The 13,056-nt window shown below is 43.9% G+C and overlaps 1 long non-coding RNA gene across 2 annotated transcripts; it reads right to left on the bottom strand.

Annotated features, from left to right (window-relative positions):
- Positions 1-2,111: 2,111 nt before the first annotated feature.
- LOC126636005 (uncharacterized) lies at positions 2,112-12,543 on the bottom strand. Of its 2 annotated transcripts, none has more exons than XR_007627868.1 (3): positions 12,231-12,543; positions 11,853-11,982; positions 2,112-11,760 (listed from the first exon to the last, which is right to left on the bottom strand). It is a non-coding gene; the product is annotated as an uncharacterized LOC126636005 (long non-coding RNA). The 2 variants fall into 2 exon arrangements; XR_007627869.1 differs by having other exon boundaries at positions 11,853-11,985.
- Positions 12,544-13,056: the final 513 nt, after the last annotated feature.

Here is a 13,056-nt window from a genome sequence, read left to right on the forward strand (position 1 = left end):
TGTCTTTTTCCTGTCGGAGGAGAGTTTTTTGCTGCTGCTCTCGGCTCAGTTGTGGTTGGCTGCAGGCCCTGCTTACAACAGACCCTAATCAGCTGAAGTTTGTGAGTTTTCTTCCATTGGGAGAACTTTCTGTTTTATTGCTGTTGTTTTTCCTTCCCCTTCTTCCCCCCCCCCACCTGGCAGCAGCCAAGGATCTCACAGTGCCGCCTGGTGACGGGCACTGAACATTACAAGTTCTACTCCCCCAGTGATCCAACAGCGCCACCTGGTGACTACTATAGGACACTACAAGTTCTGCACCTTCAGTAACCCAACAGCGCCACCTGGTGAACGGTACAAGACATTACAAATTTTGCATCTCCAGTGACCCGACGGCGCCCCCTGCTGACTGTGGCTAGAACTGCACCAAAGGATGCTAAAAATTGAACTATTTAAATTTTCCTTTTGCCGGTTTATCGGTTTTGTTCTTGAAGGGGATTATTGGTGGGTATAGGAGTATTGCTTGGTTGTTTTACTTAGTTTTTTCATGTTCCTGTTAATGCACACATACCTTTTAATAAAGGGCTGTTATTTTTTTGTTTTCCCTTTTCCATAACTTGTTTTCCTTCAATCGGAGCCTCTTAATTTTGGATTTATAATTGTTTAGAAAAAGAAGTTTGGGTCTTTTCCTCCTAATTCATCCTCAGCAAAAGACCCTTGTCCCATTTAAACTGGGACAAATGCTGACCAAACTAACACCAGAGCTAGAATAATTTACCGTCCTGGATCTAAAGGATACTTTCTTCTGCCTGCCTTTGAACCCTGAAAGTCAATTATAATTCACTTTTGAATAAGAAGATCCTTGCATAGGAAGGAAAGTCCAACTTGCCTGGACAGTTCTCTCACAAAGTTTTAAGAACAGTCCCACTCTATTCAGAAACCAGCTTGCTAAGGACTTAGAACAATGGGAACGACCACTGAGAAAAAGGGTATTACTGCAACATGTAGATAATCTCTTAATTGCAACTAAATCCAAAGGAATATGTATTGAATGGACTGTTAGTATACTAAACTTTCTCAGATTGAGTACCGAGTCTCTTCACAGACAGCTCAAGTGGCCATGCAGTAGATCTCCTATCTCAGTTATGAAATCACTGCAGGACAACGAACCCTAAGAACAGCGAAGAAGGAAGCTATCTGCCAAACTCCCCAGCCACAGACAATCAAAGAACTCCGAACCTTTCTCGGAATGACTGAATGGTGCCGCTTATGGATCTACAACTGTGGACTTCTGGTAAAGCCTCTGTATGAACTCATGAAAGGTGAGTCCAAAATACTCACTTGAGATAAGGAAGCTGACAAAGCCTTTCGTGAGCTAAAACAAGAACTGATGAGGGCTCCAGTCATGGTCTAAATACCAGACCATACTGACTGAACAGGATGATATAGAGATAATAGTCACCAATATTGTCAATCCAGCTTCTTTTCTCCAGGGGACCACCAGAGATACAGTTACACATGACTGCCTAGAGACAGTAGAGGCAGTGTATCTAGCCGACCAGACTTGAAAGAGGAACCCCTGAAAGATGATGAGGACTCCTGGTTCACAGATGGGAACAGTTTTCATCTGGAGAACAGTACATAAGGCTGGATATGCAGTAACCACTGTAAATGAGGTAATTAAAGCAAGAGTCCTCCCTGTCAATACCTCAACCCAGAAAGCAGAAATTATAACGCTAACCTGAGCACTGCAGCTCACAAAAAGAAAGAAGATAAATATCTAAACGGACTCAAAATACGCATTCAGAGTCGTTCATGTTCATGGGGCAATTTGAAAAGAAAGAAGACTATTATCTAGGCAAAGAAAGTCTATTGAATATGCAAATGAAATCTTTAAACTATTACAAGCAGTCCAGCTGCCAGAAAAAGTTGCTATTATGCATTGCAAAGCTCGCCAAAAGGGTGTTACTGACCATGAAAGAAGAAATGCCATGGTTGATCAGGAGGCGAAAAGGGTAGCCGAAGCAGAAGAAAGCAAAATCCAATCTTTGATCCCTGATGGTAAGATTCAAATTCAGCAATCTAATATAGAGCCTAGATACTCTAAAGAAGAATCCAAGATTTAGAAGAAATAGAAGAAAACAAATGGGCCAAGACACCGGATGGTAAGTTAATAATACCCTCTTCTATTTTATGGGCCCTTATCATGACAGAACACAAGAAATCAATAGGGAACAGAAGCTCTATACAAATATCTAAGCCAAAATATAATAACACAAAATCTCTATACCACTGTGAGGCAGGTGACCCAACGGTGTGAAATTTGTTTGCAGAACAACCCAGGCACCCATAACCAACTTCAACTTAGACAAATAGGGAAAGGTAATTTTCCAGGACAACAGTGGCAAATTGATTTTTCAGAACTGCCCAGAAAAGGGGTGTTTGGATATTTGCTCATTTTCACTGACACTTTTTCAGGTTGACCTGAGGTGTATCCTTAGTGAACTAATCAAAAAATACTTTTCGAAAAGCCCTATATAGTATAGGAAGAAGTGTCAAGTAAAGTGGGAACAAAAACATTAATAAATTATATTACACATTTGCAAAAACAACTTAAAAATATTGAAAACCTAGTCCTGAAGACACAAGCTTGTGGCCCCGATGGGCCAATTCATAATATTGTACCCAAAAACTATGTGTATGTAAGACCTTTTACAGGCCCTGGAGCCAAAAGAGGAGAAGTCCATATCAAGTGTTGCTGACTACTTACACTACAATCAAAACCAAAAAACAACTTCCTTAAATACAATACACCAGAGTTAAAAAGACCCCAAGACCTGTGTAGAAAACACAACCAACAGAGAATTTGAAAATAAAAATTCAAGTGAAGACCAGCAAATGGAGACTAAAGACATTCAGAAACTTTTAACTCTATACAATGAGACAGAGATGTATTTTAACGAGTATTATATTTTTATCATGTTTGATTCCTTGTTTTAAAAAATTGATAGTCTCAATAGTAGAGAATACAGATATCTACTATGCCCATGGATCTAGAAGCTGCAAAAAGAGCCAAAGTGTTATTAATTGCCCAAGACCCAACCAACCAAAATGAAAAATGTACAAAATTTGTATTGTCCAAATTAGAGCGAAAGACACGAATTAATAAGTTAATGGAAAAGGGGGAGGGATTGTAATATTCATAGCCATAATTTGTGTCAGTAAAAGAATAAAACAAAGAGATTGTAAAACTTAATTGTACCCCCATAAAGAAATAAGGCAGACCATTTGTAAGGTCATCAAGGTCAAAAGCCATAAACCATCTCTGCTTTCCTAAAATGAATTATGGTAGAATTCTGTAAAGTCAATGATCTTCTAGGTGCCTTGTTGTCCAAGAATATATGAATTATAGGAAAACTATCACTGCTGTAGAGATAACAACCTAGCTCTAGTTGTGAAAATAAACATATGTTAAATGTATATGATGTAATGAATATGCATGAAATAAGTAGAATAAATGGTAGTCAAATACTGTATTGGACACACAGAGGTTTTGGAGTGAAGACTCCACTCTGCGTCCAGCATGCTGTTTGCTTTTTCCATATAATAAATTCTTATTCGAAAACCTACCATAACTCGAGACTTTGTTTCTCACAGACTGAAAACATTCCTAATCCTTCTCCAGTCAGGCTTCTGACCAACATGTGGTTTGGGATGGTTGCTGCTGGCAACTATTGCCAGATGACCACTTTGCTGAGGGATAGGGCAAGATGTGCAGACTCAGATCTGTGGCTCCCCCCTACATCTTGCATCTCATTCAGGTTTTCAGTTCTATGTTTGGCTGACATAATTCTATCTTAATGTCATGGTTTTGCTGGTTCTTAGAAACTAAGCAGGAATTTTTCCCTTCCCCCTGCCCACTGCGTGCAGGGATGTTAAGTGGGCAGTTAAGGAGCACAGAAGAAGCTGCCTTCTAGTTAACGGCCTCAGAATCTCATCTTTTGAGAAATGGGGTTGAGGAACTTCTTTCTTTTTTTTTTCTCTCATCTCCTGGGAAACGGGGTGGGAGGAGTTCTGGCTGGCTACTAAAGCTGGAAAAAGGTCAGAGTGGAAGCTCCGTGGGGTTTTGTTCTCAGCCTGGTTGCCAGCTGTGGATTCTGCTTGGATTTTTCATTGGAGAGGAAGTGTTTTGGGAGTTCTTTTTTTTTCTTTCTTTCTTTTCCCTTCCCTGTTCCCATTTGTTTCTTTCTTAGCAGTGGTTCTTGTGCACATAAAAGGGAGAAGGAAAACTATACTGCACGATTTGGTCAGCTGAAAGAGTGAGGTTTTTTTCCCATTGGGGAGGATGTTTTTTGTTGTTTCTCTCCCTCCTGGAGCTGCCCAGGCTTGGTTCCTCCCTGGAACCGATTCAGGTGAGTGAGGGGTGGGTCAGGCTCATTAGCAAGTGCGAGGGGAGGCTATATAAGAGCCTCCAGAAGAGCTGCTTGGCCATTTGCTGCCCAGGTTTGGCTCCTCCCCGCAACCGATTCGGGTGAGTGAGGGGTGGGTTGGGCTCGTTAGCAAGTGCAAAGTGTTTCAAGCAGGCAGGGCACAACCAGCTCCCACTTCTCGTAGGTGAGTGTGCTTTTTAAAGCTAGCAATGGTTTCCAGAAAAACAAAAGCCATTGCTGCTGTTAATACTAGGAGTGTGTCTGCTCAGACACTCCCCTCGAAGAAGGATGCAGCCACCCAGGTCTCTGGATGTGCTGAGTGTCTGAGCCTGACAATGGTACCGGAGGATGGTATAGGAGGTAGCTGTGTACAATGCGAGCAGGTGAGTGACTTGCTGTGCCTGGTAGCAGAACTTAAGGAAGAGGTAGAGAGATTAAGGTGCATTAGGGAGAGTGAAAAGGAAATTGACTGGTGGAGTCAAACCCTTTTGAACCCTAAGGAAGTCCAACAGGAGACGGTGAAACCCTGCCCCTCCTGCCATAAGGCAGATGGAGCAGACCAAATTGATGGGGGGGAATGGAAACAGGTCCCTAATGGGAGATGTAAAAGAACTCTCTCTCGACCCCCATCACCCCCCAGGGTGCCCTTGAAGAATAGATATGAGACCCTGGACCCAGACAGTCAGGTAGAGGACAGCCAAGAAGATCTCTCTGGAGAGCCTCCTGGTTCGGCCCTGTCTACAAGACAGATTACAACCACAGGTATAAAAAAAAGAAGGGTAGTTGTAGTCAGTGACTCCTTTCTGAGGGGAACTGAGGGCCCTATATGTCTCCCAGACCCATCCCAGAGAGAAGTATGCTGCCTTCCTGGGGCCAGGGTGAGAGATATTAGTAGGAGACTTCCTGAGTTAATTCAGCCCTCAGACTATTATCCACTGGTGGTAGTCCAGGCTGGCAGTGAGGACATTAATCGAAGAAGTGCCACGATAATTAAAAAAGACTTTAAAGCACTGGGTTGGTCAGTTCAGGGGACAGGAGCACAGGTGATATTTGCCTCAGTTCCTGTACTATCTGGGATGGATGAGGAGTTAAATAAAGAGAGGAGTAAAAAAGCCCAACTCATCAACAGATGGCTAAAGGATTGGTGCCACCATCAAAATTTTGGTTTTTTTGACCATGGGGCAAACTCCATGGTACCTAGTCTCTTAAAATCAGATGGAATTCATCTTTCTAGGAAGAGGAAGAGGACTGTAGCCCATAAGTTAGCCAGGATGATCAGGAGGGTTTTAAACTAGGTTTGAAGGGGGAAGGGGTTGAAACCGGGCTCCCCAGTGATCAGCCTAAGGATGGAAAACCTGAGTTAAGAATGAAATCAGCAGCCCACCTCAAGTGCACGTATACTAATGCACGCAGTATGGGCAACAAACAAGAGGAGCTGGAAACCATTGTGCAGCGGGAAGGCTATGATGTAGTCACCATCACAGAAACGTGGTGGGATGACTCGCATGACTGGAGTGCTGCTATGGAAGGTTACAAGCTCTTCAGAAAGAACAGGCAGGGTAGGAGAGGTGGAGGGGTGGCTTTATATGTTAGAGAGTCTCTTGACTCTGTTGAACTTGAGGTCAGCAACGATAAGTTTAAGTGCTTGTGGACCAGAATCAGGGGGAAGACCAACAAGGTCGACATCATCATGGGTGTCTGTTACAGACCGCCCTACCGGGATGATGAAGGGGATGAATTATTCTACAAGCAGCTGGCAGATGTCTCGAAATCGTCAGCCCTTGTCCTTGTGGGTGACTTTAACCTGCCGGATATCTGCTGGGAGCTCAATACTGCAGAGAAGAGTCAGTCTAGGAATTTCCTGGAGTGTATAGAGGACAATTTCCTTCATCAGCTGGTAAATGAACCTACCAGGGGTAAGGCCCTGCTAGACCTGCTGTTTACAAACAGAGAGGGGTTGGTGGGAGATGTAGTGGTTGAAGGCCGCCTGGGAAATAGTGACCATGAAATAATAGAATTTTCAATACTCAGAGATTCAAGGAGAGCCAACAATAAAACCTCTACGTTGGACTTCCAGAGGGCAGATTTTGACCTATTCAGAAGTCTAGTCCAGAGCATACCCTGGGAAACAACCCTTGAAAACAAGGGGGTCCAGGAGGGATGGATGTGCTTCAAGCAGGAAGTTTTGAGTGCACAGGAACAGACCATACCGGTGTGCCGAAAGGCAAGCCGGCGGGGAAGACAACCAGCTTGGTTAAACAGGGAGATTGTGAAGGAAATCAGGGATAAAAAGAGAGTTTACTGACTATGGAAGAAAGGGATGGCTACTTACGAAGAATTCAGGAAGACAGCTAGATCATGCAGAAAGAAAATCAAGGATACAAAAGTGCAATTTGAAGTAATTTTGGCCGCTTCTGTTAGGGATAACAAAAAGTCCTTCTATAAATACATTAATAACAAAAGGAGGGGCAAAGAAAACCTCCATTCTTTGATGGACTTGGAGGGAAACAGTTAATAGAGATGAAGAGAAGGCTGAGGTACTTAACACCTACTTTGCCTCAGTTTTTACCAGTAAGACAGGTGGCCCTCAAGGCAACTGGCCTCTGGAGCTGGTAGACAGAGAGAGGAAACCAAATAGCCCCCTTGTATTCCAGGAGGAAATAGTTAGTGACTTACTGAGCCACCTGGATCCTCACAAGTCTATGGGACCAGATGGGATCCATCCTAGGGTAATGAGGGAGCTGGTAGAAGAGCTTGCCAAGCCGCTCTCCATCATCAAGCCTATGGCTTGGACAGGGGCACTCTGTGCTGGGTCAGGAACTGGTTGGAGGGCCGGGCCCAGAGAGTGGTGGTGAACGGGGTTGCATCCGGTTGGCGGCCGGTCACCAGTGGTGTTCCCCAGGGGTCAGTGCTGGGCCCAGTCCTGTTTAACATCTTTATCGATGACCTAGATGAGGGGATTGAGTCCATCATCAGCAAATTTGCATATGACACCAAGTTGGGAGGGAGTGTTAACCTACCAGAAGGCAGGAGGGCTCTGCAGAGGGACCTGGATAGACTGGAGAGATGGGCTGACTCCAATGGGATGAAGTTCAACAAGGCCAAGTGCCAGGTCCTGCACTTTGGCCACAACAACCCCATGCAGCGCTACAGGCTGGGGACAGAGTGGCTGGAGAGCAGCCAGGTGGAAAGGGACCTGGGGGTGCTGATTGACAGGAGGTTGAACATGAGCCAGCAGTGTGCCCAGGTGGCCAAGAAGGCCAATGGCATCCTGGCCTGCATCAAGAACAGTGTGGCCAGCAGGACGAGGGAAGTGATCCTTCCCCTGTACTCTGCGTTGGTGAGGCCACACCTTGAGTATTGTGTTCAGCTCTGGGCCCCTCAGCTCAGTAAGGATATTGAGGTGCTGGAGCGGGTCCAGAGAAGAGCAACGAGGCTGGTGAAGGGACTTGAGCACAAGTCCTATGAGGAGAGGTTGAGGGAGCTGGGGTTGTTTAGTCTGGAGAAGAGAAGGCTTAGAGGTGACCTCATCACTCTCTTCAACTACCTGAAGGGAGGTTATAGCCAGGTGGGGGTTGGTCTCTTCTCCCAGGCAACCAACAATAGGACAAGGGCTCAAGCTCTGCCAGGGGAGGTTTAGGTTAGATGTTAGGAAGAAGTTCTTTACAGAGAGGGTAATCAGGCATTGGAACGGCCTGCCCAGAGAGGTGGTGGATTCACCATCTCTGGAGGTTTTTAAACAGAGATTGGACGTGATCCTTAGTGCCATGATATAGTAATTGGAGTTGGATCAGGGGTTGGACTCGATAATCTTGGAGGTCTTTTCCAACCCAATCTATTCTATGATTCTGTGATTCTATGAATACTGGAACAGATTGCCTAAAGACGTTGAAGTATCTCCATTCTTGAAGCTGTTCAAGGCCTTGAGCAACTTGACCTAATTAGACTTGTTCTGAGCAAGAGGTTAGACTAGATGACCTCTGGAGGTCCCTTTCAACCTAAATTATTCTATGATTCTATGAGTGTGCATGTGTCTGTGCGTGTGTGTTTCTGTGTCTATCTCTGTGGATACTACTTGTAAAATATATTTAGCTGTTACTGTTTAGTTACTCCCAAAATTTGAAGAGGGTTTAATAATATAGTCTTGATCTTGATATTTTACCTTTTGGCAAAAATGGGAAACTTATTTTCAAGAATATGACTAATAGGATTTTCAGCAACATCAAAAAAATTCAACTTCCTGATACCACAAAAAAGTGCATGACTCATTCTCTGGTAGCAAATATTTAAATGCACTAAATAGATTTTCACAGATCCAAAATGGTCTTTTCCCAGGGTACGGGGTGGGATGGGAATCATTTCTTTTCTCCTGTCTACAAACCACCTGATTTGGTCTGCAAAATATCTACATGTTCTTAACACTAGAATATTAATCACAGATCATAATACATATGCTGTTTATATAAGTTTGAAATTATAAGTAACAAGGAACAACCATTTGCTATGAAGTTCCAAACATATTTTAAAACTTGACCATTTAATTCTAGTATATAAAAGAACTAAACTCTTTGAACAAACTGGTCCTAAGTCTTCCAAGTGCCATAGTTGCAAACAAGTTTTTCTGACAGCAACAACATCTCTGCCAGAGATTGCTCAAAAACTAAATGTTTAGCACAAGATCTGCATTAATGAAGGCCAAAACTCTTGAACAACCCCCCAAAGCTCTATCCCTTTTCAGAAAAAAGGCAAGAAAGTGAACTCACGCTAATCCAATGGCAAGATCTTGGTACACAGTTACCAAGATTGTGATGAACTGAACAAGCAATAAAGGTTTTATTTCTTTACTGTACCTACGAGTTTCCAAGTCACAGGCAATGTAAAACCTTTACTTTCACAGTAATGCACTAGGTCAATTTTATTATGAGATTATCAGAAGTGTGGGAGAGCTAGGAGAACATTTGGGATCAGACTTAAACTTGAGTTGTTCAACTACACCAAGAATGTCCAATTGCTAAAGAGCAGAATTGAAATGAACTTTTGCCAAGTATAACTTCCCTTTCTGAGATCACTTATATCCGAAGATTTTTTTTCCTGTTACATATCATATTTTGTGAAAGGTCCACATAATTATAAAAGAGAGATAACTATATAAGAAGTGATCTCCAATATACATACAGAGATATTTCTGCAACATATAAACCAATTCAAATGTAAAAACTAAAATTCCTTATAAATTTTTAACATGGTATTCCTTTAAAACATTTCCAACCACAAGGGAAAGTGGTGAACCTTATTGTGTATAAAATATATCTCATTTTAGAGCAAGATTTCTAAGAGTGTAAACATCCATACTACACACTTCCATAAGTCATCTAAGTAACTATCCAAGAAATAAGTACAATTACAAATCTATTCTAGGAAAGGACTAATTAGTCTATTTCTCCATGCTCCAATCCCAAAGACTGATCTCTCATTGTTTGCTTTGCTCCCTGCACCAATGCATAAATATAAATGCCTATCTAATATATATATAAATACAATGCATATATTAAACCTATGTTATAGATATGGTTATTATATGTAGTTATATAGTTTTAGATATAGGATTTTAAGATATTATACATATAATAGTTTTGATTGCCATATGCAAACAATGGTGAAAAAGCATTTAATACTCCAGTCCTTAAAGCAGGAGTTGAGTTTAAAATTTAATCATATGGAAAATCCCAGTGCAGTCTGGAAAAAAATCCCATGTTCAGTAATAAACATAAATTTAAGTATTAGAGTCTCAGTCTTGGAAATATCATATATCAAAATAAAAGTGAATTAAATGGTCAAAAGTTGTTCCTCAGAGAGATATCATTATCTAGATCATAGACTCTTGATCATAGAATCACTAAATGGACCTGACACTTAAAAAGTCGGGTGTCAAATGGTTAATATACAGAGATTATTAGGCAGAAAGATAGGTTTTTCATAAGATGTTTTCCCGGCATTTTGGAGTTACCAACATATACAAGAATTTAAGAAGCCATATCAGTCTTAATAATAGTTTCAAAAGATGCTGACAGTAAAGGAAAAAAGTAGTCAACAAGTTAGGGGCTGCTTTGGATTTATATACGCATGTAATTTTGGAACCGAATGTCACTCCTGAAGGATCGCAAGTTTCCCCATAAAATAAATATTCTAAAAATCAAACACTTGATGCTTACAAAAGTGTGTCAGTTCACTTTCCAATACTAATAAAGCCAAAGGACAGTAACAAGGCAAGCAGCCACTCGTTAAGGAAATTAAGAGTAGATCACCCATACACTATCTACTACATTGATCAACAGATTAGCTGTATTAGGGGGCTATTTCTTTACCAAAGAGATCAGAGCTAACCATAGACAATCACTGAATCTCACATAACATTTTGGAGAATCAGCTAAGCAGAATAACTACAATCAAAGTTACACAGCCCTGGTATTATTCAGAATACAAGAAAAGTTTATACGATGGTACAGACATATTTAAAGGCACGGTAAAAAAACAGTAATCTCAAATTAAGAATAAAACACTATACCAACAGTCTAGGAAATATGAAGACAGCACAGATACTATATTAACAATTATTACATTAAGAGCAAATGTACCCTTTCAAAATTAATTACAGTATTTCTTCTCCAACAGCATAATTTCTAATACCACATAAATGATGGAATAATTTAAAATGTTTCTAACCTAACACTCAGCTCAGGGTCTGTGGGAAGAACCATGCACTCCTTTGAGCCTCACGGAGCAAGAGAGTTCAGAAACTTTCTCCGGCAGTCCAGTCCACTAAACGATTCCAACACCAGAAATACAAGGAGAAAATACGCAGAGAAGGAAATGGCTTCACAACACAGTCCTGAAGACTTCACAAACTCCCGATCTTGGTGAATCTGTTTCACTTTACCCCTGACACACTCCAAAGTTTCAGCTGTTCGCCATGAGGTACAAAACTCGAACAAGAGCCCAGACAAGTTTATCTGTTTTTTATAATTAGCCCTAGCAGAGTTTTTTCTCAGTCCCTTTTCCGGGAACCCCGACGTCTCCCCCGTGTGCGCTGGTGCTCTCATGTAACCCTCGGGAACTCAGCACCCTCCTGGCCGCGCGAGGCGACGGCTCAAAAAGGTCATAAACTCTGACGTCTGAGGGCAGACACCTCAAAGCAAATGGAGTGCGATACCACGACTCTGGTCTCTACCCCGTCCCCGGGTGTTTTACCACCTGGCGTCCAGACACCCGTCGTGTCTCCCGTGGGGACACATACCCGGAGGGGCGGGCATAACTCCACTGAAGTGTTGCGGAGGGTGTCAACTTCTGGGACCTTTGGGGGAGAAGATGAACAAAGGGGTAGACCTGGGGGAGGGGGGGAGAAATAGCCCCAAAATACTTATCCGACTCACACGGACTGCTTACCTGACACAGGACGTCTGGTGCCCGGAGCGGCGATGTGTCTGCCTCTGCCCTGGCTCTGAGTTCCTTGTTCCGGGTGGCTCGGCCTGTGTAGGGTTGGCGGTGGCTGCTGGCAGAGGGTGGGGGGAGGCGGCTGCTGGAAATGAGCGGCGCCCCCGTTCATGGTGAGACTGAGGAAGCTGAAGTGGATTCGTGGGGAGGGGGAGGGAGGGGCTCCAGGAGGAGAAAGGGAGCTGGGGGGAAAGGCGAGGGCTGCGGCAGCGATGGGGGAGGGGGAAGAGGAGAAGGCGGGGGTGACAGCGCAGGAGGAGGAGAGAGGGAGACGGCGGAAGGAACCACAAATGTGCTGGCGAGCCCAATTTCCCTACCCGCCTCTCCCACCTGGAGAAGGGGATCCTATCGATCTTCAACGCCGTCCTCCCCGGACTTTGCGGATTCCCGGTCGTGGTTCCGCAGGCAGGCGGAAGCAAAGAGGCGGGAGTCGGGCTGCACAGCGCAAGGTTGCAAATTGGCGGCGATCGGCATCACTTCCCCACGCCCGCCCCCAAGCAGCTGGCAGCAGACGGGGTCCCAACTGCCCAGACAGCGCACGAGGGGTGGTGGGCACGGCAACAAACTTCCTTTCAGTCTCTCCCTTGCGAAGTAGCAGCGGTGGGGCAAGGAAGCTGCCGCCACTCGCTGTTCCCCGGTACGGGCTCAGATGCACTAGGCGGGGGCTGAGCCTGCTAATTAGGCAGGGGAGGTGATTAGCTGTGCCTCACGACTTAAAGGGCTAGAGCTCAGTGCAAGAGGGAAAACAAAGTCAGCATAGAAGGCTATTATACCTCCCTCGCCTCCGCCCTGGAAACAATAACAGCACTACACCAGAGGAGCGAAAGAAAGGATCGGTGAAGTACGTAGCCTTCTGCCCTTCCGTCTCAGGGACTTCCTCTGCCGTCTTGGTCTCCCTCCTATAACGTCCACTTCTGGGCCTGACCGGAAGAGGGGGGTGATTCCCCGAGGGTGTCTGTTAATGTATTAGATTCGCCTTTGTGTGTGCCTGCACCTTCCCCTCTCCCTGTGTAGGGAAGGGGCAAGTCCTCTATCCCCTAATGCTGTTCTGGCTGCTCTCTGGGAAAATGCTGCTTCCTTCCTCCTCTGCCATCAGCCTCACCATCCCAGCATAAATTATATACGGTGAGAAAGAAGAGTGCTCAGCTCACAGACA

Source organism: Myiozetetes cayanensis, unplaced genomic scaffold, assembly GCF_022539395.1.
Source record: "Myiozetetes cayanensis isolate MyiCay16 unplaced genomic scaffold, myiCay2020 scf129, whole genome shotgun sequence".
NCBI classification, from domain to species: Eukaryota; Metazoa; Chordata; class Aves; order Passeriformes; family Tyrannidae; genus Myiozetetes; species Myiozetetes cayanensis.